Consider the following 24,668-nt stretch of genomic DNA (forward strand, 5'->3'; position numbering starts at 1 on the left):
GGGCTACTTAGGCTGGGAGCCAGGAGTGTCTAAACAGACAGACAGCATTTGCCACAGCAGCCGGCCCTCCCGCCACCTCTCAACAGGGAGGACATCCATCTTACCTTGCATCTCCTGTGCATTCATTGAGCAAAACAGTCTTCCTGCTCTTAAGCCAAAGTAATCAGAACGCACAGGAGATAAGACTTCAAAAAGACAATTTGGAGTCATTTGAACAACTTTAGGTCTCTCTGGTTGAGATGCTTTGGGGCACTTGCACACAAAAGTGTGTAGACACCCTTTTGGAACTTGGGATTTGGGCCCAGATCATGGGGTGGGAGGGGGTTATTTATCTGAGGCATCTCCAGCCTCCTGGCTAAAAGGCAGATGGGAATTTCCACATGACAGGCGCTCAGGGCGTCGGAGATTCCACAAGATGGGGATAGTCCCCTCTTGGAAAGTAGAGTAGCCCCCTCTTCAAGGGAAAACAGACATGTCAACTCGAAGAAACTAGTATTTCCTTCTGCAAAGGAAAAAGAAATTCCACAGCATATGCTCTTGAGCTTATTTATAGACTTTCTGTAGGAAATAAAGCCTTATCAAGAGATATCTAACACTTTGATCAGTTTTTCTTCAAAAGGGTCAAAATATTTTTTATAATTTGCAACAATCTGCTTTATTAAAAAATTTACAGATAAATATTTTGTGTTTTTTTTTTAATTACTTTGGTAAACTGTAGGGCAAAAACGAAGTAGAAATAAATATTAGATATCAGTCATGACAGAACTAACGTTTTTAACCTACGAATCACCAGCTAATAAATTCTCTAGCCTCTACAAAGTTTAGTGTATTTTGTTTGTATGTATGTGATTTTTCATTATTACTTCATGTATGCTTCCATGGCATTCTTCTCTTTTTATTTATCAAAATTGCGTAAGATCTTTGAAATATGTTTAAGGTCATGTTAGTAGAGTTCCAGACTCTCAGGTTCAAATCCCAGCAACTTTGCTTACTAAACTATATGAACTTGATCAAATTCCTTAACATTTTTTTTTGAGGTTTTTCTCATTTGTAAAACAGGATATCATCAAAAGCATTCGATTCCATAGTATGTCATAGGAATTAAATGGCCTAATCCATGTAAAGTTCTTATAACTATGTGCTTCATACATAACTAGATCCTCAGTATTTATTAGGTACTATTATTATTGTACCTAATAATTGTAGCACTTAAAAATGCTTGATCTTATTCCACAATATCACATCTTCATTTATTGATGAAGTATGGTTTGTGGAAGAGTTTTGCAATGCAAAATCCAGGTCTATTTCTTTTAAAAAAACTAGTTTTAAAATAACCAGTGGAATGAAGCCAGTAAGCAAATAATGCAATTTAAAATTTCCTCTTGACTTATCTTTTTTTTTTTTTTTATCAGCAGTTGCATTTGATCTTGCCTATATGGTTTTGAAAATTGTTGAGTTTGTATATAGGACCGTAGAATACTAACAGAAGTCACTTATATTGTATTGTGGTCGAGTGGGGTAGGTATAGCTCTGCTTCCAGTCCAATCCTCACTTTAAACAGAGCAGTTACAATTTTATCTATTTTTAACAGTTGAGCTTCTGGGACATTTTCTTTTGAATGAATGGTATTTAATCAACTAAAACAATAAAAAAAATTGAAAACTGCACACTTAGTCCACACATCTCATGGAATAGATGAGAAAACTGAAGTGTTGAGAGGTGGCATGGCTTGTTGGTTGCAGATGTGCCTTCCCTAGAAGCCACAGAACAAAAAAACCTACAAATATTAACTATGTATGAAATTCCAAGCTATAAGCACTTTTTCCTAATGTTTCTGCAAATCATAAAGAAGCAGAAATACATTGATTTTTTAATAAAATTATTTTCTCTATATGATAATATTTAATTCTTATTTTGTATATGTAATATCTTTATGTGGATTATTTTGTTTAATCTTTGAACAACTTTTCATGTAGGATTTTTGTTTTTGTTTTTAAGTTTTCATTTACAGATGAGGAATGTGAAGTCTAGGATCATCCAGTTAAGGGTGAAGCTATGATTTAAACCTGACAGGCTGAAAAACACGTTTTTTTTTTTCATCAGTCCTGTGCTAAGGGAAAGACCACATAGGTCTTACCACCTATGTCATTAGTAATGAAATTATAACTTGAATCTTTTGATGATTCATTAATTCTAATTCAAAATTACTAGGATTATAATGAAGACAAAGACATGCAGTAGGAAACAAGTAATTGAACAAAAATATAATGTAAGATACAAAACATTTCACTCATAAGAATGATGAGTGACGGGAATTTTAGGCAACATATTGTCCTAGCGGGAAAAGCTCTTTTTAGTCCTCTTCACATCCTATCACATAAATGATTGCTTACTCTACCCCACTTCCTAATGTACAACCAGCCAAATACCATCTAAACCAGATGATTTCAGGAATGCTTCGGTAAAATGCTCCTTTGTAGGGCTAAAGTTGCTAACACTTGCCATCCTATTAATGACTATTTTCACTCCTTGGAGAAATAATAATTAAATTAACAAATGGTAATTTCATCTATGGCTTTAGAATTAGCCACACTAAGATTATTGTGCATATTTCCCAGAATACATATTTTACATCTTGTATTAATGAACCATTTAATTCTTAAGATTTTCCAGTAAGAAGTTTCTCTCTCAAGTTGTAGCTTGCTGTTTAATGTGGCGATTAGAGAAAAGAGGGACCCAACTATGGCATTTATCCCATAAAAGATAATAGAAGTTTGCGGTTAACAGAGTGATTTATTTGACCTAGGAAAGGTTCTAAAATTAGGTCAGAATCCCCATCCCTTTGAAGGAATCAGACCGTGTAGGCAAAATATATTGTCTGCAGGCACCTGTCCCCCACACTCACCCCCAAAAACAGGGGCAGGGGAGTCAAAAATCTATTCAAGCTTTTTGTCATCTTGAGCAATTGGTAACTGAAAAGCCCTAACTCCTTTCCTCATCACAACTTTATGAATATCACTTCCACCTACCTGCCCCCCACCACCCATGGTTTTCCCAGCACGTAGAATATACCTTCTTTTGTACACATATAGCTTCATTTTTTAAAAGTTAACTTGATTATGTATCCAAGTTAATATGTCACTGTTATATTCTGGTAGCTCTTTCTTTAAAAGACAAAGAAGAAAACATTTTCATCACACACACAGGTAGTAAATACTCAATTGCACGTAGAGAGAATTAGCAGACTAAATGATCTACTGATCATGAAACATACATCCAGAGTTAGGAGGCCATCCAGCCTTGAAGATTTGGAGCAGGGTCACAGTGTTTTGTGTGTTCCTTCTAAGGAAGGAACTAATAACTTCGTGCAGATAATACTGGACGTGGGACAGGGGACAATAGAATATAAAGAACTCAGAATACCTACTTCAGAATCATGTCTCAGAATTTCTCTCAATTCCCTGAAATCTCTTCTGAGTCTCCTCTCTGTCCAAAATACTAGAACCCATGGGCTGCACCCGTTGCACAAATTTAATTTCATATGTCAAATGAGTCCCTCTCTCCTGTCAGGACTAGATTATAGTTGGTGAAATGACTTTTCTCTGTAGCTGACAGTATTGCTGTGATATGTTTATTTACCAATTAGCCTGACAGTGTGGGGGAGGAAAAATAAAGTTTCTTCTACTTTCTTAAGTTCTTCTGGCTGAACTAATAATCAAATTAACATGAGACAGATTAACAGGAGAAAACAACCAAATTTATTACATAGGTACATATGGGAGTTCCATAAGAATATGGGGGCCTGAGGACAAATGGGCAGTTAAGGCTTGTATGCCACGTTGAGCTCAGGAAAAAGGGAGGGGTTGTGGTTTGGGACTTCAAAGGGCAGGAAGACAATTCACATGAAGATGGAAAAGCAAATATTTGGTAAACAAATGTTTGCTGGGCCATCTTTAACAATGGAACGCAGAGAGGACTTTGATCAAATGGGGTTTGCTAGGTTCCTCCCTGTCTATTACACACTAGTTCATATTAAACTATAGTTATCTACAATGGAAGCTCCCTCCCTGGAGCACGTCCTCTATCTAAATTCTCTTAGGCAGTTAAGGCAAAGGTCAAAGGTTTTTCCAGAGTCTTCTGTTTCTTGAAAATAAACAGCTCAAAGTAATCAATATCCTGCAAAAGGGCATATTTTGGGGTGGCAAATTCTGCTCCACTTTACCGGTTATGAAAGTATTTAGACTGTTAGGAGAGAGGATATAACAAGTGATGGTAATTTTTATTAATGCTAACTTTTGAGGTCTTTAGGAAATAGTTAATTTTTCTAGGAAACAAATGTGGTTATTATTAACTTTAATATTCTTTATGTTTGGAAAGATATAGTTTCAGTTTTCAAAGTTCAGTTAGAAACAGCCTATTCTAAGGAATTTCAAAAGGTTGTCAAGCTCAATTTCCTCTAGGGAACACTGCCATAACTTCATTAGTATTTAAACAGTAAGCAGATTTAGAAAAAAAAAATAGCATTCAATAGATTTAAAAATCTTTTTGTGATAGCATGCAATTGCCGCTATATTTGGCATACCCAGAGGGAAATTGCCATTCAATAATAAAGAAGGGCAGTTTATCTGGTTTATTCATTTTAGGCACTGGAATCACAATGACAGTGATGATCAAAATCAGGTTCTTGAATTCCATCTACAATAAGACCCAAGGGTTCTTCTATTATGAACTTCATCAAGATAAGGAAATGAGATTGGCTGAACTAACACCGAACAATGAACTCTATACAAGTTGTATGCCTTTAATGTATGCAACATAACTGCAAATAATAAACAGTGGAGCCCTGATAGGAACTTCCAGTATTTCTCAATAAGAATTCATGAAATCACAGCTAGATAAGGCCGGGGGACATACTGTCCTCATTTTGTCTTCTTTCCAATTTATCTACTCTTGCTTTCCTGTGCATATGCCTCACCATCCTGCATCTGGCAGTGGAATTGTACTTCCATGGACATGCACCTATCTGTTTTGTTTGCTAGCACAGGTATCTGCCACTTGTTAAGTTCTTGATGGCAAGTCTGATGAATAAAGCAGCATCTCTTCCTTGACTCAGGGCCTATTGTTTTTCTGGCAGTGTATCCTCATTGCTACAGTCTTGGGTTCCTCTCTGGCTACGTGGCGTGTTTCGTAGTTGATACAGAGACTTGCTGGGGTAGAGGAAACATTTTTTTAAAGTTAAAATTTCCAGTTTATTTAAAAAGTAACACCATTGGACAGTAATACTGTTTATTGAAGAAAATATACCAAAATATATTGAAGAAAACAAACATGATGCCACTGCCTACAAATAAACACTTAATATTTTGGGGATTTTCCTTTCTCATGTCTTATGTGCTTATATATTATATCTTTAATTAAGCTAATATAATTATAATTTTAACACTTGATTTTTAAATTTAATCTTATGTAATATTTTCCTAGGTTGTTAAATATTGTTCAAATCAGTGTTTTTTTGAATAACTGTCTTTGGCATTTTATACTTATTTTATCATATGCATCTTTATCATTATTTTAACCAGTCTCCATGTGTTCCAGTTGTTTTCCTTGCTGTTATAAATAATACTTTTTCACTGGAATCTCTGTACTTCTGTGTTCTTCCTACAACATTTCCTTAGGATAAATTCCAGAAATAGAAATTCTGAATTAAAGTGTAAGAATATTTTAAATTTTCTAGATGCATACCGCTAAATTTCTTTCCAGAAAGACTACCAATTTACAATGGTTGGGGACTTTTCTTTCATGTGAAGATAAGCTGGTAGCTAGAATTTAAAACAAAAAAGGATCCATCACAGCACAATGTTGGAGCGTAGGTTGCTACATGCATCCTTATCACAAGGCCACCTCTATTTGCAGCAGCCTGGGGTTGTGCAAGTTCCTCATACCCATTGTAACTTAGACTTTACCTTGTTTTCTTTTTAATTTAAAGATCTTCCCTATGAGATTTCTGGGAATAGGCTGCTTACAAGACTGGAGTGTTATAGTTTTAGCATTTGGCCTCTTTTGTTGCTGCTTGTGAAATATTGTTCTACCACAGTGCACAGGGCTGTATAATCAAATTTAGAGATAGGGTCATGGTTAAATGATCAGAGTCAACATTTGTGCCTAAAAAGCTATTGGGACTATAATCTATTGTGTGTGCTTAGAGAAAATGAGCATTTACTCTTTTGGAATGTCATCCAATATAATGTGCTAAATAGACTAAAGCAGACCATCATACCCACTGATAATAGAGTGAAATAGGTGATGACTGGCAAAGTTTAAATCCATGCAATGTGAGTTTGCAAATATGTTAGATAAACAATTAGAGCTGAGAATCCCACACCACAAGGACAAATAACGAGGAGTTGTTTCAAGCATATTGTTTCCCAGAATAATAGATGAAGCTATGCCATGCATGGATTTTCATTTAATTGTCACCCAAGATGGAGAAACAACTTGTCCATAACCCAATTGACACCCATAGACTCTGTGTGCCTTGGTATGCACCCGAGTACAGGTTTGAGTAGATAACACTGAATCAGGTGTGCAGTAAAATTGGCTTTTATATTTTTAACAGAAAAGTAAGGGGCATGTCTTCTATTGCTCTTCTCCCTTTTTTTCATACTCACCTTTTCTTCTGGTGATGTTTCTCAGGTGGTTACTGTAGGGAGAGGAAATGACTGCTTCTGAGATGAGCGATAGAATCACAGGGCATAGAATCATAGAATTGAGAACTGACGCTGGGTCACTATTTGGTTCATTAAATAATTCTCTGCAATAAAACTATGCTGCACCAGAGTTAGGAGAGTTTCAATCCTCTTCAGGCAATTCACTGATTCAACAAATATTTACTGACTGCTTGCTATTTACTTAACGATTAATTCTAAGTCCAGGGATAAAACAATGGGCAGAAAACACATCTGTCCTTGCCCTTAGGTCACTCGTCATCTAACCTGGGGAGAGAAACATTAATCAAATCACATAATTTCACAAACAAATGTATAAAATGCAGCTGTGAAGAGGGCAAAGATAGAGAGATAATAGAGGAAGTTAACCAGCTGAGAAGGTCAGAGAAGGCTTTCTTGGGAAAGTGACACTTGAGTTTAGAACTGAGAGATACATAGGTATAACTAGGTAAGGCAAAGGTAGATGAAGATTAAAGATGGAGAAACTGTGAGTTCAAAGGTTGTGCTCACTCTGACGGACTGCAAGAAGGTCAGTGCAGCTGGAAAGGAGAGAGTAGTGGGTGTATAATATAAAATACAACTAGAGAAATAAGTAGGAGCCAGCCACACGTGGCTTCCTAGTTCATGTTTCATATTTTTATCTTAAGAGTAACTAGGAGACATTGAAGTATTCAAGCAGGGGAGTAATATTATCAACTTTTTTAATTTCTAAAGGTTACTCTAGTTTTACCACAGAGAACAAATGAGGAGGAGTTAGGGTGAATGGAGACCATCAGTTAAAAGACCATTGCATTGATCCAGGAGAGTTTTCGAGGGCCTGGACTAGAGGGGTAGTGGTATTGATAGAGAAAATGAACAACACTGTTGAATATTTAGGAGACAATACTAACAAAAATTGATGCGAATTTGGAATGTGGGGTGAGGGAAAGTGAGAGATCAATAAAAACAAACAGGTTTCTGGTTTGAGCAATCACTTGTTTGATGGTGCCATGTTCTGAGTTTAAAAATAATGGAAAATGAACAGAGTTGCAGGAATACTTAGGTTTGATTTCGGACATTTGTTGAATTGTTTCTGAAATATCCTGGATGAGGTGTGTGGGTAGCTGAATATAGTACTCTGAGCTCAGAGGAAAAGTATGGGCTGGAGGTACAAGTTTTCTAGTCGTGTAAGTATTGGATGTAGAGGTTGTGCAGATAATATAACCAGGATGAAAGCTTAAGCGGGTAAAACGACAGCAAGCCATAGGCCTCACCTAATATATTCAAAAGGTCATCTTTCTCTCCCAGGTCAAAAGATAATGAAGCTTCTCCTCTTCTCATCTGAAAAGAGATCACAGTATTTCATGAAGCAGGGCATGGTTAATGGTGACCCATTTTGTTGAAGAACCAAATAAGATGAAAATGTTAGTTGGGTTAAACATTGTTATGAACATCTCTTACTTTAATGAGAGACATTTCAGGGAAGTCATTTGACCAGATGATAAATTCAGTTAGGCCTAGGAGTGAAGAAATGAAACATAGACAAAAAATTCAGACAACTTGAGAAGTCTATGAAAGAAAGGAGAGACTGATGCAGTAGTTGGAGAGGAATAAAGAACTGGCAAGGATTTTTCATTTTTAATGGCAGAAGCTTAGACTGTGTAAAAGTCAATAGGAACATTCAACGAAGGGGGAGATATGTTGAATACACAGGAGAGAGAAAAAATAATCAGTAGCAAAAGATTCTTCATCTTTCAGAAAACCATTGAGTCCAAAGCACGATGGTAGAGAATTTAGATTTATCAGGAAAAGAGGCAGCTTTTTAATTTTCCTAGGAAAGAAGAAAGCTACATAATTGAAAATGTATATATGTTTGAGATAAGAAATGAGGTAAGCATCTCCTGATGGTATGTGTCTATGTTCTTTGTAAAGTTCCTACATCTTTATGAAGTCGTGACTTGCTGAGTTTGAGAGATGAGGAGAGTGGTTTGAGGAGAATGGAAAACTTAGGACATAATCACTGAGGTGAGTATGAGTGAACGAGCTGAGCCAGAGAAAGGTGATGAGATTGCTAGACAGCACTGAAGGCACCATTTGAGGCTGCTGATTGCAGGTTTACAATGCAGCCAATCTAGCCTAATGTGTGATTTTTCTCAGACTGCACTAAGCTGCTGAGAGGCAGGCATCAAGAAAGCCCATAGTCACACATATTCAGTTTTGGGGTTTCCTTGGAGGAGAATAATGAGTAAAGCAGAAAGGCAGTGAAGTTTATAGCATTGTCAAAAGTACTATTGACACAATAGAGCATGTATTCTAAATGGTCACAGAAGGGAAGTAAAGAAAGAGGGAAATAAATTGGGAGGAAGAAGGGGGCATTAGACTGGAGACCATGATGAAATCAAAGAATAGTAACGGAAGTAACTGTAAAAAACCAAGCTGAGAGGAGAAGAATTAGTGTTCAAAGAATATGAATATATTTGAATTATTGCTTTGGACATAGAGAAGTCCAGGGCAAGGGCATGATCATTGGTGATGCACAGATTGAAGAACTAAGAAGCCTAAACATTGGGCCAGGTGATCCAAGGGGACTTGGCTGATGCACAAGGATGGTGCCTAGGGAATGGTAGGGATGATTACAAGCCAAGAATCAAATTCTCTAGTGATCTACAGACAATGATCCTGACTTCAGAAGACGGTAGCATTTGAGAGGTAGAGAGTTGAATGCAATTGAATGATATAAGCCTCAGAGTCCTTTCCTTTCCTTTCCTTTCCTTTCCTTTCCTTTCCTTTCCTTTCCTTTCCTTTCCTTTCCTTTCCTTTCCTTTCCTTTCCTTCCCTTCCCTTCCCTTTCCTTTCCTTCCTTCTCCTTTCCTTTCCTCTCCTCTTACTTTCCCTCCCCTCCCCTCCCCTCCCCTCCCCTCCCCTCCTTTTCCTTTCCTTTCCCTTCCCTTCCCTTCCCTTCCCTTCCCTTCCCTTCCCTTCCCTTCCCTTCCCTTCCCTTCCCTTCCCTTCCCTTCCCTTCCCTTCCCTTCCCTTCCCTTCCCTTCCCTTCCCTTCCCTTCCTTTCCCTAGAGAATGAGGAAGTAATAACCTAAAAGTAGCAATGGAGAACAAGAGAACATTAGTCGTCCTTCCTAGATTGAGAGTATATGGGGTGTGAGAAAATAATGTGATGTTATCCCTTGAGATAACTTGACAGCCTTTTAAGATAAGTGCCGGGTTGCAGATACAGCAAAAGGTAGAGGGAAAATTCAGAAAAAAAGAGGCCAAAGATATAGACAAATTAGTGAATTCTGGAATAATAATTTTATAAGACCCACTAGAAGGGTATGAGAGATGGGATAAGAGAAAGCGGCTAGGTCAGGCTGAGGAAGTACATAGTAGTATGAAGATTACGATGTGGTGGAGGATTGAGAGTAAAGGTCTTACATGTTGGGAATTTATTTAAAAGGTTTTAGTCTCAAGAAAACGTGCGATGAAAGTGAGTACGGGGTCCAGTGGCCAGGGGCGTTACTTTTTTTCATGTTGGAAAGGTCATAGTGGAACCATAAACTGTGTTCCACATGCTTTTGTTGACTGATGACTGACGCGGAATGTCAGACTTCAAACACAGCACAGATCCAAGATTCCTCTGTCATTTCCTTTTATTATTTATTTATTTATTTTTAAAATTGGGGAATATTGGGGAACAGTGTGTTTTTCCAGGACCCATCAGCTCCAAGTCGTTGTCCTTCAATCTCGTTGTGGAGGGCGCAACTCAACGCCAAGACCAGTCACCATCTCCAATCTTAGTTGCAGGGGCGCAGCCCACCATCCCAGGTGGGGATTGAATGGACAGCCTTGTTATTAAAAGCTCATACTCTAATCAACTGAGCCATCCATCCGCCCCTGCCATTCCCTTTTAAAAATTACTTCCTATTAAGTGTGGTGAATCTTTACATGTAATGTTCTTTAAAAGCTTTTGATATTTTTTTTGCTTGTCTAATCTTTATTCTGGCTTATTCTCAAGTGTGAGTGTGTGTGTGTGTGTGTGTGTGTGTGTGTGTGTGTGTGTCTCACGACTCCACTTTTGTCTTTACCGAATATTTAGTGTGATTAGGTTGATTGGTGTGGTTTTCATTAGCTCTACTCCTGGTGGAGCCTTCAAAATATTTATGCCACCCACTCATTTGAAGTGGATTTATGAATATCTGTTGTGTGTGTGGAACCAAAACTGAAGCTAATTGAAAGACCATGTGGTGTCAATAGATATTACAATTAAAAGCTGAGGACAGATGATTAAGTCAAACCGGGAATGATAAAGAGGCCAGATGGAGATGAGGGAGTTTAGAGTTAGGCACGATAATCGTGCATCTGGTTTCCTTTTCCTGGCGCCTTGCACGGTTGAGGTTGAGGCATGAACAACTACAGGCTGATGGGATATTAATTTGGCTCATGATGAGCCATCCTAGATAGCTCAGTGCACTCATTTCCTGCTGGGAAAGGTCTGGGGTTACTCTGCAGTTTTGACATCCTCTTATTTTAGTGTGTTATATCATCGTTATTTCTTCTAAAATTGTGAATGTATTCAGTAGTATGTATGCCACTGTTATACACGTTTACATATTCTATATGATGTAGAAATGTGTCCACAATATATTGTTGAGTGAAAAGAGTGGATTACCAAATTGATGTATGATACCATTCATGTAAAATCGTTTGTGTGTGTGAGACAGGCACAGAAGGAGTCTGGAAATGTATGCCAAAATGTTTATAGTAGTTATTTATTATAAGGTGTGGGGATGTGGAGTTTAACTTTCTGCTTTGATTTGTTTTTTGTCTTTTGCATCAGCCAAATAATAATAGTGCATAATAAAATATTTACAAACTGCTATGTTTATACACATATCTATGTTAAAATGAATTAATCTTATTATGTTGCTCTCATGTTACCTTTTAGGATGACAGACCCATATTTGAAATTGGGGTCGCTGATTCAGACTCTATAATTTAGTGTCATAACTTTGAAAAAGGGACACATTTTTTTGTCTTGCTTGTAGAGCTGACACACACATACACACACATACATTTAGTTTTCTTATTTTTAAGCTATGTTTCTTTCTGAGAGCTTAGAGCAAAACAATGTTTTGAGCCTGAAAGACATTTCAATTCGTGCACTTCTTTACATGAAAGTTGTGATATTGCACATTAGTTGGTAAACTCTGAAACAGTTTAAAAGATAAATTGGGAGATTGAAGTATTTAAAGTTCTCTTAACAACTGGAACAAATAAAAATAATGAATATAGAAATTCGTAATTGTTAACAGGGGAAAGTCTAGAAATTGGTCATTGTTAGCAGGGGAAAGGCTAAAAGGTCTAAGAATGAAAGAAAATTAGTGTAATTAAGATCTTTTCCATACTAATGAACTATTAGTAGGCACCTTGAAAACTTTATTTAGAGGGTAGTTTTCAAAAGCGTGTTATGGGTGTAGCAAGGAGAAGCAGAGGAGAGAAGTACCTACCTAAGTTTAGGGAAAAGAGTAGGGATCAAAAAAGACTTAGAGGAGCAGGGACTCTGGAGGTAAACGTGAAGGACGGATGTGAGTTAGCCAGGCAAAAGTTTCTAGTTTGAATGAGTGGCACAGATGCAGTTGTTGGGAAAGAACCATACCAGCTGGAACACTTTCATTCAATAAAGAATAAGCCTTGGGAGGGGTTAGAATGCTCAGTGCATACCACCAATATTAATCACCACAGCTTTGGTTGGGTGTGAAGTTTTCCTTATGGATGATACGCTATTCAAGCCCTGCCTTTGGTTTAAATTAATGTGAAACTGTTCCTCTTCCTTTTATTGCATGTCTACACAAAATTATAATCGCTGGCATTCTATTTGATGTCTGTTGATTCCACTTGACAGCAAATAGCAAAACCCAGCTTATGTGTGTTCCATAAGTGATGTTCAGTGCTGGTCATATAATATGTGGACTCTGTGAATATAGTGAAATGAATAAGTGTTGGGGAGTGTGTGTGTGTGTGTGTGTGTGTGTGTGTGTGCTTAGAGAACAGTTTTCACCTCCTTTGTCTTCCACTGAGAGATGTGGTAAGCAGCAAATGGAGCTCCGTACCATGATGCCTTTGTACTTCTAATGACAACACAGAGAAAAGGATGACTAATCTTCAGGAATAAACCAGTGTCAGTCAAACAAATAAACCATACACTCTGGGATTGGGCTTTGTGATAGGAAGATTACATAGACTTGAAATGGATATTTAGCCAGGTATTGGAAGGAGAATGAAAACCTGGCATTCTTTAAGCTGTCGAATTGTTTATTCCCCAAACTACAAATCTTCACTATTGTAGTCAATTCTGTCTTTCAGCAGTTCCCTGAAACCTGATGGGATAAACTAACCATTGATTGAACTCTGGGATTGAAGAAGAAAGGATGCCTCCTTGTGGTCTTCTAGTTCATGGTGGTTAGAAAACATTAGGGTCCAGGAAGTCTGAGGGGTGAGAGTAGAGTATGAACCTTATGGTTTTTAACAAGGGAGCACAACAACAGAATTGCCTGGATGGCTTTTCAAAATAGGGATGTTTGAGCCCACCTTCAGCACTTAAGTGGAGTCCTGTGGTACGCATTTTGAAGCTGTCCCACTGTGGATGTTTATGCACAGCTCTGTTTGAGAACTATTGATACATTACATACAAGCAGCAAGAATAATGCAATGGCAAGAACAAAAATAACGATAACAGCAGCTGCTTTACAGCTTATAAAGCACTTTAGAATCACAACTGTGTGATTTTTGCCTAATTTTTATAATAACTCAGTCACATTGAGTAACATTAAACTTATTTTATGAAAGGAGAAACTGAGGCTTGGAGAAGTCCAGTAAATTTCCTGTTTCCACTGCACAGAAATAGCAGAGCTAAACTCAATCCTGAATTTGCTGACTTTTCTAGTGCTAAATCTTCTTTGGCATGAAGTCCTTGCCATCATCAGATCAGGTCTGAGCATTTCTTTTTCTCACCCTGTTCACCACAGCTCTTTCCTTATATATGTCCCACCTGGTGGAATCCCATTCTTGGAAGCCCTGTTTCCATACAGATACATTGAAAGGAATTTAGATTTGGTAATTTAGCTTTGGGATGAGCAATACTGGCAATTATATCACTTTGATAATCCCATAATAATTTCCTGACTTTTTCTGAGTGCCAAAAATACAGGGGATTTCCAATGATGTTTTAAGGGAATTTCAGACACCACATAATGTTGTACTATTCTTTCCTTGCCTAAAAGATACAGAATATATTGACTAGCTGTTAACTTGTAAACTCAGAGCTTTAAGAACAGATATACAGATTTCAATTCCCTGGGACAAATTCTCAGAAAAAAAGTAACTACATCTCTGAATTACGAATATTCAAATATCAATCAAGGTTTTACATATGTTTCCATATATGGTGTAAGGGCGTTTACAATAATTCCTGGTTTGGAGATGCTCTCCAGTCCTTTTTCTTTTATCTTTCCTCAGAATACAAGCTTTTCTTTCTGAAGATGACTTTCATTCACCCATTTCTCTCTTGCATATACTACATTTAACATTTCTTTCCATAATCTTGTCCTTCTTTTGTGTCTTGACAACTTACTACATTATCTTTCTTTCCATAGGATTTACTTACATAGATTAATGTCTCTCAATATAATCTTGGCCTTAAAAAAACTTTTAGAGAATTCTCAAAGTTTTTGGAGGTCAAAGAGAACAAGTTCACAATTCAATCACAGTGACAACCTAGCACAAAAAATCATGGCGGTAGTGCCATTGAATGGGATCTAAATGATTGACTGTAAGACTATTTTTAGGCAAGACATTATTCAGTGGCAGCTTTAACCTAGAACTAATATAGCTCCCAAGTGAAATCTCAGATTAGCCTGATTTGTTTTCTAGTTCATCCATCTAAGAAATAGAAAAATTGAGTTTATTTATCTCTTCTTTATATATTTTTTCCAACCTATTATTCAAAGTGGCTAAACTCAGGATTGTCACCACCTGACTTAAGCACTTAGAGGTGAATTGTGGAATAATACCATTTAGTTCACATGGTTGATGATCCTATGGGAAATAAAACTTGGTAAAGCAGAAAGCCGGCTCTGACATCTATTTATCTCCTCAGTGCCCTTTCTGATACCTATTTATCTGGATGCACTGTCTAAGGAATGACTTGTACTGTAAATGTATTTTCTAAGCCATGGTATAACAGAGAGAAGATAGAATACTTTTACTTTGTCAAATGAAGACTTTCTAAAAGATTTCTTTGCTTATTTATTCAACTTATTTTAACTGACAAGCTGATTATTAAATCTTAACTTTGGCCATATTCTGCTTGTTTTCAGCCTTTGGCAGGCTTTGAGGACAATTACTGAAGCTGCCTAAAGGGTAAATAGCACTACTACCCACCAACAGCACATGTTCTTTGAAAGTTAAATTCTGACTGAGAATTGAGACAGGAAATTGGCTGTCTGCTTAGCCAGTGGGATGTTTGTGTGGAGATCAAAAGCATTCAGCCAGACCATCATTTCTGTTCACCAAGTAAACAATAAGTTGATCTGCTGAAACAAGTTTCTTACATAAATACTATTAGGAGATGTACTCATCACAGTGTGATGCTTGATAAAAATATTTGTCAGGATAGCAACCCTAGAGAATATATTCCTTTTTAAGGTAGCCCTTATATCTGGTTAGAGATGAAACATGATGGTTACTCATTTCAGGGCAAGTCATAATCACCTTGGAATAATAAGATCCTGGAACCTCTTGTGAGGAAAAAACTATTGTCTATATTTTAAGAGATGGAAGTAAAATAGGCAAAAATTATCCCATTATGAATTGTGTGTCAAAGACGTTCGAATGATGCTTGCTTCGTCATTATATCCAGAAGTCGTAAGAAAAGTTCCAATGAACAGTCCAAAACACTATAATAATAACAGAATAAGCATATATTATAGGTTCTTGATTATGGTGAATGCAGGACTGAAACAAAGACAGGTAATAGCAACAAAAATGTTTCTGTGAAAAATAATGACTAAAGAGACATATTTCCAGTATAGAAAATTGAGAGATTGTTTTTAGCTCAACCAAAGGTAACTACAGGTGGATCTGAAAACTGTTTGAATACCTTCCAAAAATGCTCAGGCAGGAATGAAAAGTAACAACAGACACAGTGACAAAAGGATACTTACTATCTGATAAGATAAGAATGTAGAGAAAATAGTAAGCCACATAAAAAACTGAAAATTTATGAGATGACAGAAGTAAAGCTAGATATATTTTGTCCTAACAACAAATAAAAATGGGATAGAGGTGATCGGTTAGCTCAGTTGGTTAGAGAGTGGTGCTGATAGCGCCAAGGTTGCCAGTTCGATCCCCGCATGGGCCACTGTGAGCTGCGCCCTCCTTTAAAAAGCAAACAAACAAACAAACAAAATGAACAAAAAATGGGATAGACATCAATTAAAAGAATAAGACTGAGTTTAGAATAATTAAAACAAAACAAAACAACCGTATGTGGTCAATAAGAGACCAACCTAAAATGAAGTAAATCTAAAAGTAAAAAGATGAGAAAAATACATAGTAGGCAAATGTGATCTGCAAAAAAGAATGAGTGCCAACATTATATCAAAACATTGAATTTGAGGCTTAAGAAAAATAAAATGTGTCTAAAAGTATTATTTATTGTAATGAAGAATTCTAGACATATTAAAAGTATTAACATGATAGTAAAGTAAAAATAAAAACAAGAACTACAGGCCAATACAAACAAAAATAGTTAGGGAAAGCCAAAAGCTTGTTTATTAGTGAGAAACTCCAAAATTATAAAACACATAATCTTCTAGGTAACCTAATGCTATGGGCTCAACTGTGTTCCCCACAAATGTTGGACCTCATCTGTTGAAGTCCTAACCTCCGATACCTCAAAATGTGACTATATTTGTAGGTAGGATCTTTAAAGGGTTAGTTAAGTTAAATGCAGTTCATTAGGGTGGGCCATAATCCAATATGACAGGTGTCATAAAAGTGGAGATTAGAATACAAATCTATACAAGAGGAAAGACCATATGGAGACACAGGGAGAAGATGGTCACCTGCAGGCCTAACAGAGAGTTCTCAGAAAAAAACAATCCCACTGACACTTTGATCTTGGACTTCTAGCCTCGAGAATTGTGAGAAAATATATTTCTGTTGAATATTTCTGTTGTTTCAGTGACTCAATCAGTGGTACTTTGTTGTTACAGCTCTAACAAACTAATACCCCTAACATTTATGAAAATAATAATATATAACATTAGTATCAAGAAGGAAGAAATGATTAAAAAATTGAATAAAACAGAAGTAAAAACAAATTATTTTATGATAAACATGAAAATAATAAATAATTTTTAGGTATGTAACAAATTAAAAATCAACTAAACAAAAAATGGACAAAATAAAAGACCAATAAATGTTACAACTGTCCATCAAAAATAAAAGGAAAAACCATAATCACTTCAATAGACACAGAAAAAACATTTGGCAAAATCTAATATGCATTTCTGTCAAAAATTCTCAGCAAACTAGTAAAAGAATAGAATTATTTCAACTTGATAAAGAACACATTTTAAAATCTATAGCTAACTACATACTTAATGATGAAAGACTGAATGGTGTCACTCTAAGAACGGAAAAACAAAAGGAATTCCATTCTCACCACTTCTATCTAACGTTGCACTTGAACTTATAGTTAGTTCAATAAGACAAGTGAAAGGAATGAAATACATCTAAATTAGAAAGAAGTGAAACATCATTTATTTATCAATTAAATGATCATGCATGTAGAAAATTTTATAGACTCTGCAGAAGTAAAACAAAACTATTTGGAAAAAAATGAATTTAACAAGATTGTAGGATACAAGAGCAATCTTCAAAATCAATTGTATTCCTATATATCAACAATAAACAACCATAAATTTAAATTAATTATCAATATCATTTTCAATGACACAAAAATATTAAATACTTGGGGTAAATTTGACAAAAGATATGCAAAACCTGTACACTGAATCTATGAACTAGTCCTGAGAAGATTAAGAAAAACCTAAATAAATGAAGCACTATACCCTGGGTTAGAAACCTCAATAGTGTTAAGTTGTCATTATCCCTATATTTTCTATAGATTAAATGCAATTCCCATAAAAATCCTGGGGGGGGGAGGGAGGAACTTTTTATAAAATGGAAATTGACTGAGTCTAAAATTTGTTGGAAATTTAAAGGACCTAGAATAGTCAAAACATCTTTAAGAAAAATAACAATATATTTAGAGGACTAAAACTACCTAATTTCAAGACTTTTTAAAAAGCCTATTGTAATCAAGATAGTATGATATTGGAATAAAAATACCACATAGATCAATGAAACAAGATAGAGCATTTAGAAATAGAACTATATGTATATGAACAATTGACTTTTTACAAAGATGCAAAGGCAATTCACTGAAGGAATAGTCTTTTCAACAAATTGTGCTACAATAATTGAGCATCCATATAGCAAGCAATATCAAAAACAATTGCGAAGAAACTTTAAGACTGTAAAAAGTCTTATAAAAAGAAGATTGACTAAAAAGGGACTTATCTTGCATCTTTATTATTGGATAAAAAGACTCATTATAAAATTGTCAGTTTCTCTAAATCAGTCTATGATTTTAGTGCAATAATAATACCAATCCCAATGAAACTTTATATGGCTTTTGAAACATGACTAGTTAATTCTGATATTCATATAGACAAAATATGTGAGAATAATTAGAAATGAAAGATAAAGTTATGAAAAGTGACTCTTGCCTACTACATTTTAAAATATGTTATAAAGCTAAAGCAATTAAAATAGTGCCAATATAAAGCATAAATTAATAAACAGATCAATGAAGTAGATAAACACCTAGAAATAGAACCAGGTATATATGGAAATAGGCATATGGTAAAAGTGACATTAAAATTTGTAGAAAAAAGGATGAATTCTTTAATGAACAATTTTAGGATAATTGACCAGCCATTTGAAAATAAAAAATAAAGCTAGAACATTACTACAGTCCTTTCAAATATAGATTCCAGACTGAACGATGATGGAATGGTAAAATAAAATTATTAAAGAATCAGAAGAAAATATAAAGAGATACTTTTATAATCTTGAAATGGTAAAGATTTTTCTTAGCCTGAAATAAAAGCCAGAAAGATCTAAAATGTTCAAAACATAAAAATGGAAAACTTCTACACAGAGAAAACACCATAAACAAGGCTGATGAATATGAAATATTTGTAATCCATGTGATAGGAAAAAAAGAGTATTTGTAGGATACAAGGCACTCTTAAAATTGAAAAGGGAATAGGTGATTCCTAAAAAAAAAATAGGCAAAAGATATAAACAGGCAATTCACCGAAGAAGAAATATAGATGGTCAGTGAATTATATAAATATTTCAGCCTTGTTAATAATCTAAGGAACACAGAAAATACAGTTTTGAGAAATTGCCAGCTTTCTGACTAGCAAATTTAAAAAGACTGATTAAGGACAGATTGGCAAGAGAACAGAAATTGACTTTCTTATGTTTTGTTGGGGGAGTATATAAACTGAAACACTTTTTTCCAGAACATAAATTAGAAACATACGTCAAAACTTGAAATATGTACTTACACTTTTAAGCAATTATCCTCAGTGGATACAGGAGCACAAGGATTTATGAACAATGATGTTCACTGTTACTGTATTTCTTCTTTCTTTAAAAAAACAGTTTTTTTAACGGAAAAATTTTAAACAAGAGTAGAAAAAGAATGTGTAATTAACGATTAATGAAATCACTCAAATTCAACTATTACCTACATTTTGCCAATTTAGTTTCGTCTGTCTTCTGCTGTACTTTTATTTGGAAGACCCTGAAATTTTATTTGGGTGTGGAGACCAAGTATATTAAAGTAAGCCCAAGACAATATAATACACTCTTCAAATACTTTAGTATGTATACTTAATGAATAAAGTTTTTGTAATAAAACATAACTATTATAGAATAAGCTATTAATATTATCTAATATCCAGTCCATTTAAAATTTCCTCAAGTTTCTCAAAAATGTCTGTTTAGAATTGACTGTTTGAATTAGGTCTTAAATTTCATATATGACATCGTTTAACTTTTTTAAAACCTGTAACAGTTCCTCTTCTTCCTCTTTTTTAATGCCATTTATTTATTGAAGAAACTCATTTATGTACTGCAGAATTCCTCACAAATTGAATTCATCTGATTGCTTTCCAATATGACATTTAACTTGTTCTTCATTTCTTTATATTTACTGTAAAATGGTAGATATATATATAGGCTTGATATAAAAATTTTTGACAAGAATTTTGCATAAGGGATGCTATGTACTTCCTGTTGCAAAATGCCCACTTGTTCTGTTTAAGTTGTATTAAAATATTAAAATATAATGTATTTTACTTGTTTACTTTTTGGATTGGTTATATTTCCCGTTAGAATTATACCTCCATTAAAGCAAGATGTGTCTAGATGATGTCAGCATGATGCATTCATTATAAAGTTCCCCAATAACGTCTCACTAATTGTTTTATATCCATGCTGATTGTTGCATAGATCCATTATTTCATTAGGGATTGCAAAAACTCATTTCCTAATTATGTCATTCCATTTTCATTTATTAGTGAGAATTCTTTAAAGAATTTTCCCTTATCAACTAATTTATTACACTGAAATGCATTTTGTGCAGCAAAGACTGACTTGATGCTTTCCCTTTATTTGTTATTTTTTAAAATAATGAGTTGGTTTCCAAGAAACCTCTAATGGTGAACATTGAGTGTGTGTCATGCTTATATTATGAACTTGTGGGTTTTCATATTCTTAATGTGTTTCAATCTATTGCAGTCACTATTCTTTTGATGTGCAAATTATCTATATTGGCCTAGTAGAAGCTCTTTCAAATCAACTCTACTGTCCTTTTGCTATAACTTCAGTTGTTTTTTGAGAAGTTTCTGGCTTTTTGAAACATCTGAAGGTCCTAAGCTCACTTAACACATTTTTAACACTTGACCTAGATTCAATTTTCCAAGGAGCTTTGGTATTTCTGGGGTATGGGGGGAGTAGATAGGAAATAAGCAGTATTTAAAGATCTGAATCTGGCCACTGAGAATACTTAATTCTCCTGAATTGTCATTGTTGCTAGAGCTTTTCTCAGGACACAGCTAGGAGCTAGGCATTTTTAAAAATGATATATAAAATATTGATAGTTTTCAATTTGAGTTAAGCTTATGGATTTACCCTCCTTGATTTTAGACTTGTATTTCTTTTTCACTGAAAATCATGGTTCCTAATGATAGTAATATAATTACTTATTTGCTTGGTCCTATAATATAATAGCTTCAAAATAAAAAATTTTATCACAACTAACTGGATATATTTTAAGATTACTTTGCAATTCATTTTGCCCTTACACTAGATCCAACTAAGGATTTGCAGTCAAAATATTGTGTTTTAGAATCACTCAAAATAATTCTCTGAAATAATTCTCAGCCATTGTCTCATTCTGCTCAGGCTACCGTAACAAAACATTATACACTGGGTGGTGTAAACAACAGGAATTTATTTCTCACAGTTTTGGAGACTGTAAGTCCAAGATCAAGGGGCCGGCAGGGTTGGTGTCTGGTGAAGCCTGTTCCGGGCTGTAGAAAGCCGCCTTGTTGCTTAGTGTTCACGTGGCCTTTGATGTGTGGGCTTTGATGTGTGAGCATTGAGAGAGTGCCCCTGTCTCTTCCTTTTCTTGTAAGGGCACTAGTCCCTCAGGACCTCCTCTAAACTTAATTACCTCCCAAAAGCCCCACCTCCAAATACCATCACATTGGGGATCAGGGTTTCAACATATGAATTTTGGGGGTACACAAACATTCATTTCATAATTGCTACCTCCACTGATGTTTCATATTCCCCATCTTTGTTTTTTTCCTAAGCACTTGTCACTTTCTAAAACTCAATATATTTTACTTGTTTATTTTGTGAATTGTTTATATTTCCCATTAGAATTATACCTCCAAGAGAGCAAGGATTTTCAGCCTTTTTATTTATTGATTAATGCCTCAAAAGATGTCTGGCTCATAGTAGATGCTCAGCAAATATGTGTTGAATGGCTAAGTGTCCAAATGTCTTAGAGGTTCAAGTAGGCAGTAAATATAGAGATGTAGCCCTCGTGAGAAATGATTTGCTCAACTCTGGAGTAAGCGATGTATTATAGGAAATCATTATATTATGTTCACATCCACAGTCGTGAACCTTTTAACAGTCATTTGGTGAATTTATGAATTAAAGTCCCTCTTTGAAAAAATATCTAATTAATGAAGTTGCAACAAACAAGCCAGGCTATCTATAATTTAAATTCCAATGCTGATATAAGCCTTTGTTCATTATAAAACAAAGGCTTTTTTCCCTTTTACTTTAGAATAAACAACTGTGACAAATTGGCTTACTATTTCCTTTAGTTAGGCTCCTAATATATTTTAAGCAACATGATAGGCTTATATTACCCATCTTGTTTTCAATATCCATATGGTGACCATTACCTTAAAAATAAATGATGCTGTTTTGTATACTATGTATGTTGTTTGATGCTAATTTAACCATGATTATGTGAAAGAAAAAAAAGTCATTGAATCATCCTAAAAACAGGATTAAATTCTAGGAGAATTATAACTAGGAAATAGCTGATACAATTACACTAATGTGAGGAACATTTTACTTGAATTTATCAAGATGAAATAACTTGGAAGAGGTTTTAACATGATAACAGAACACAGTTTCTAAGTTTTTCAAGGAATACAGTTTATGAAAGACTCTGAAAACTAGCTGTTAGAAAACTGAAATCATATGTAGGGAAATTATGACTGAAGTAATCCAGTGTGTTACTTTGTTTTTCAAAAACCCAAATGAGTGCAGTGAGGAGAGGAGCTGTTCGGATTATTAATGGCTCTTTTAGGTATTTCAGAAAATGCAATAAAGAGAAGGAATTTAGTAAGCATTGTACATTTCTCACTATTCCCTAAATTATGTTTTCTTTTGTGGATTTCAAACTATAAGAATTTTAGGTTGTATTTGTAGCCTATTGAATTGAAAGAGCTTTATGGAAGACTGAAGTATGCAACATCAGGTCAAGCCCTTAGGGACCATATTATATAGATAAACCTGTACCTCAGGTAGATTCCTCTAAGAGACCTTTCACATACCCCGTTTTGAGTTAAAGGTGCTCTGTCATATTCAGTGATAGACAACGTAGAATCTTAGCATTTAGTTTAACTCGTTTGTTACACATGAAAAGGTGTGGTTCCTGCAGGCAGAAGGTGCTTTCCCACCGTCTGTAAATGATTAACCACTATGCTATACAACTGAAACTAATATAATATTGATGGTCAACTGTAATTGAAAAATTTTTAAAAATGTAACAAGTTAAAAAAAAAATATGGGTTGGGTAGTGAAGGATCTTAATTATACCCAGTGATGTCTAAGTGGGGCACTGATGATGGAATTTGTAACCCCACCAAGCCCGGGGCATTGCAATAGGGGTCCTGAGGATGGATTAGGAAAATGCATGTCAGCACTGGGAAATGTCCTTCAGCCTAAGAAACCTGAAACCCGCTCCCATTTGTTTCTCCCCAAACCTAGAACATCACAAAGACAACAGGTAGCTTGCTGGATTGCTGGATTCAAACACAAATAACAACTTTATGGACAAAATAACAACTTGTCAAAATTGAAAAACATAGAAAATGCTTACTTTAAAAAAAAATAATTACTGTCAATTTCAAGTTAAATTTAGAGGATGAACCACCAAATAGGTATTTTATTTGTTTCTTGCTTATTCATTTATATGTAAGTAAAAACAAAACAAAACAAAATTGGAGTTGTAAGGAGACCACATGTTTAAAAAGAAATGCATTTTGAAATGTGGGGAGATTCATCAGGAATGGTGGACGAAACCACAGGACTTTTGAAATATTGGAATAAAATACTGATGAGGGCTGTGAAGTTCAGCAAGGAATTTTTTATTGGTTATAGTCGATTTGCTGGATTGGCTCTTTTAAACATCTGTTTCAACCTCCTTACAGTAAATATAAGCTAAAAAAAAAAAATCCCAGATGTGTTCGAAGTAAGGATTCCAGATGTGATTTAAATCCTGCCAATCATAGCTCTGAAATGACACTTGTATGTACAACTGTGTTAACCGAGGAGCGAAGCCTATTGTGTGAGACATTCATTTTTGCGGGTGCAGATTGAGCAGGATTTGCATGCCTCTCAAGCCAACAGGGGCAGCAGTGGACTCCGTCCCAGATCATAGCTAAGGCAGGGATAATTGTGGAGTCAGGATTTTGCTCCTGAACTCCCTCTCAGAAGATGTAATTCTCTTGGTAGGCCAGTTCTACTGTATGGTTCTGGGAGGCCCAGCCAAGAGCCTGCTCTGACAGCTCTTGTAACAATTCTGTAAATACCTTATTCCTTGTGCTAAGTTATATTCTGCTTAATGTAGCTAAAATATTTTCCATTACTTGCATCGGAACTTTTACACGATAGTGGAGTACATCTTTATCATATGCTTCCACTGTGGCCCTGCCAGAGGGGCTTAGGAAAGAAAGAGACTAAATGTAGTGAAAGTTTAGCACCACCACCCCTCCCTGCCACTCCTGCAATATAAATGTTCAATTCCTATTGTGTTCCATCTGGAATCAGAACCAGACCACCACCTCTTTGATCTTTGTCAACTTGACCTCTCTGTGTTTGAGAATAATAATAATGTCTACCTCATAGAATTATGAGAATTAAATTATGACAGTGTGTAACGCATGTAGCACAATTGCAGGTACCTAGTAAATGATCAGTAAGTGAGACCTGCTATGAACATTTTTGCCTCTGTAT

The sequence above is a fragment of the Rhinolophus sinicus genome, chromosome 4 (assembly GCF_057876585.1).
Source record: "Rhinolophus sinicus isolate RSI-liver-muscle chromosome 4, RSI-T2T, whole genome shotgun sequence".
NCBI lineage: Eukaryota > Metazoa > Chordata > Mammalia > Chiroptera > Rhinolophidae > Rhinolophus > Rhinolophus sinicus.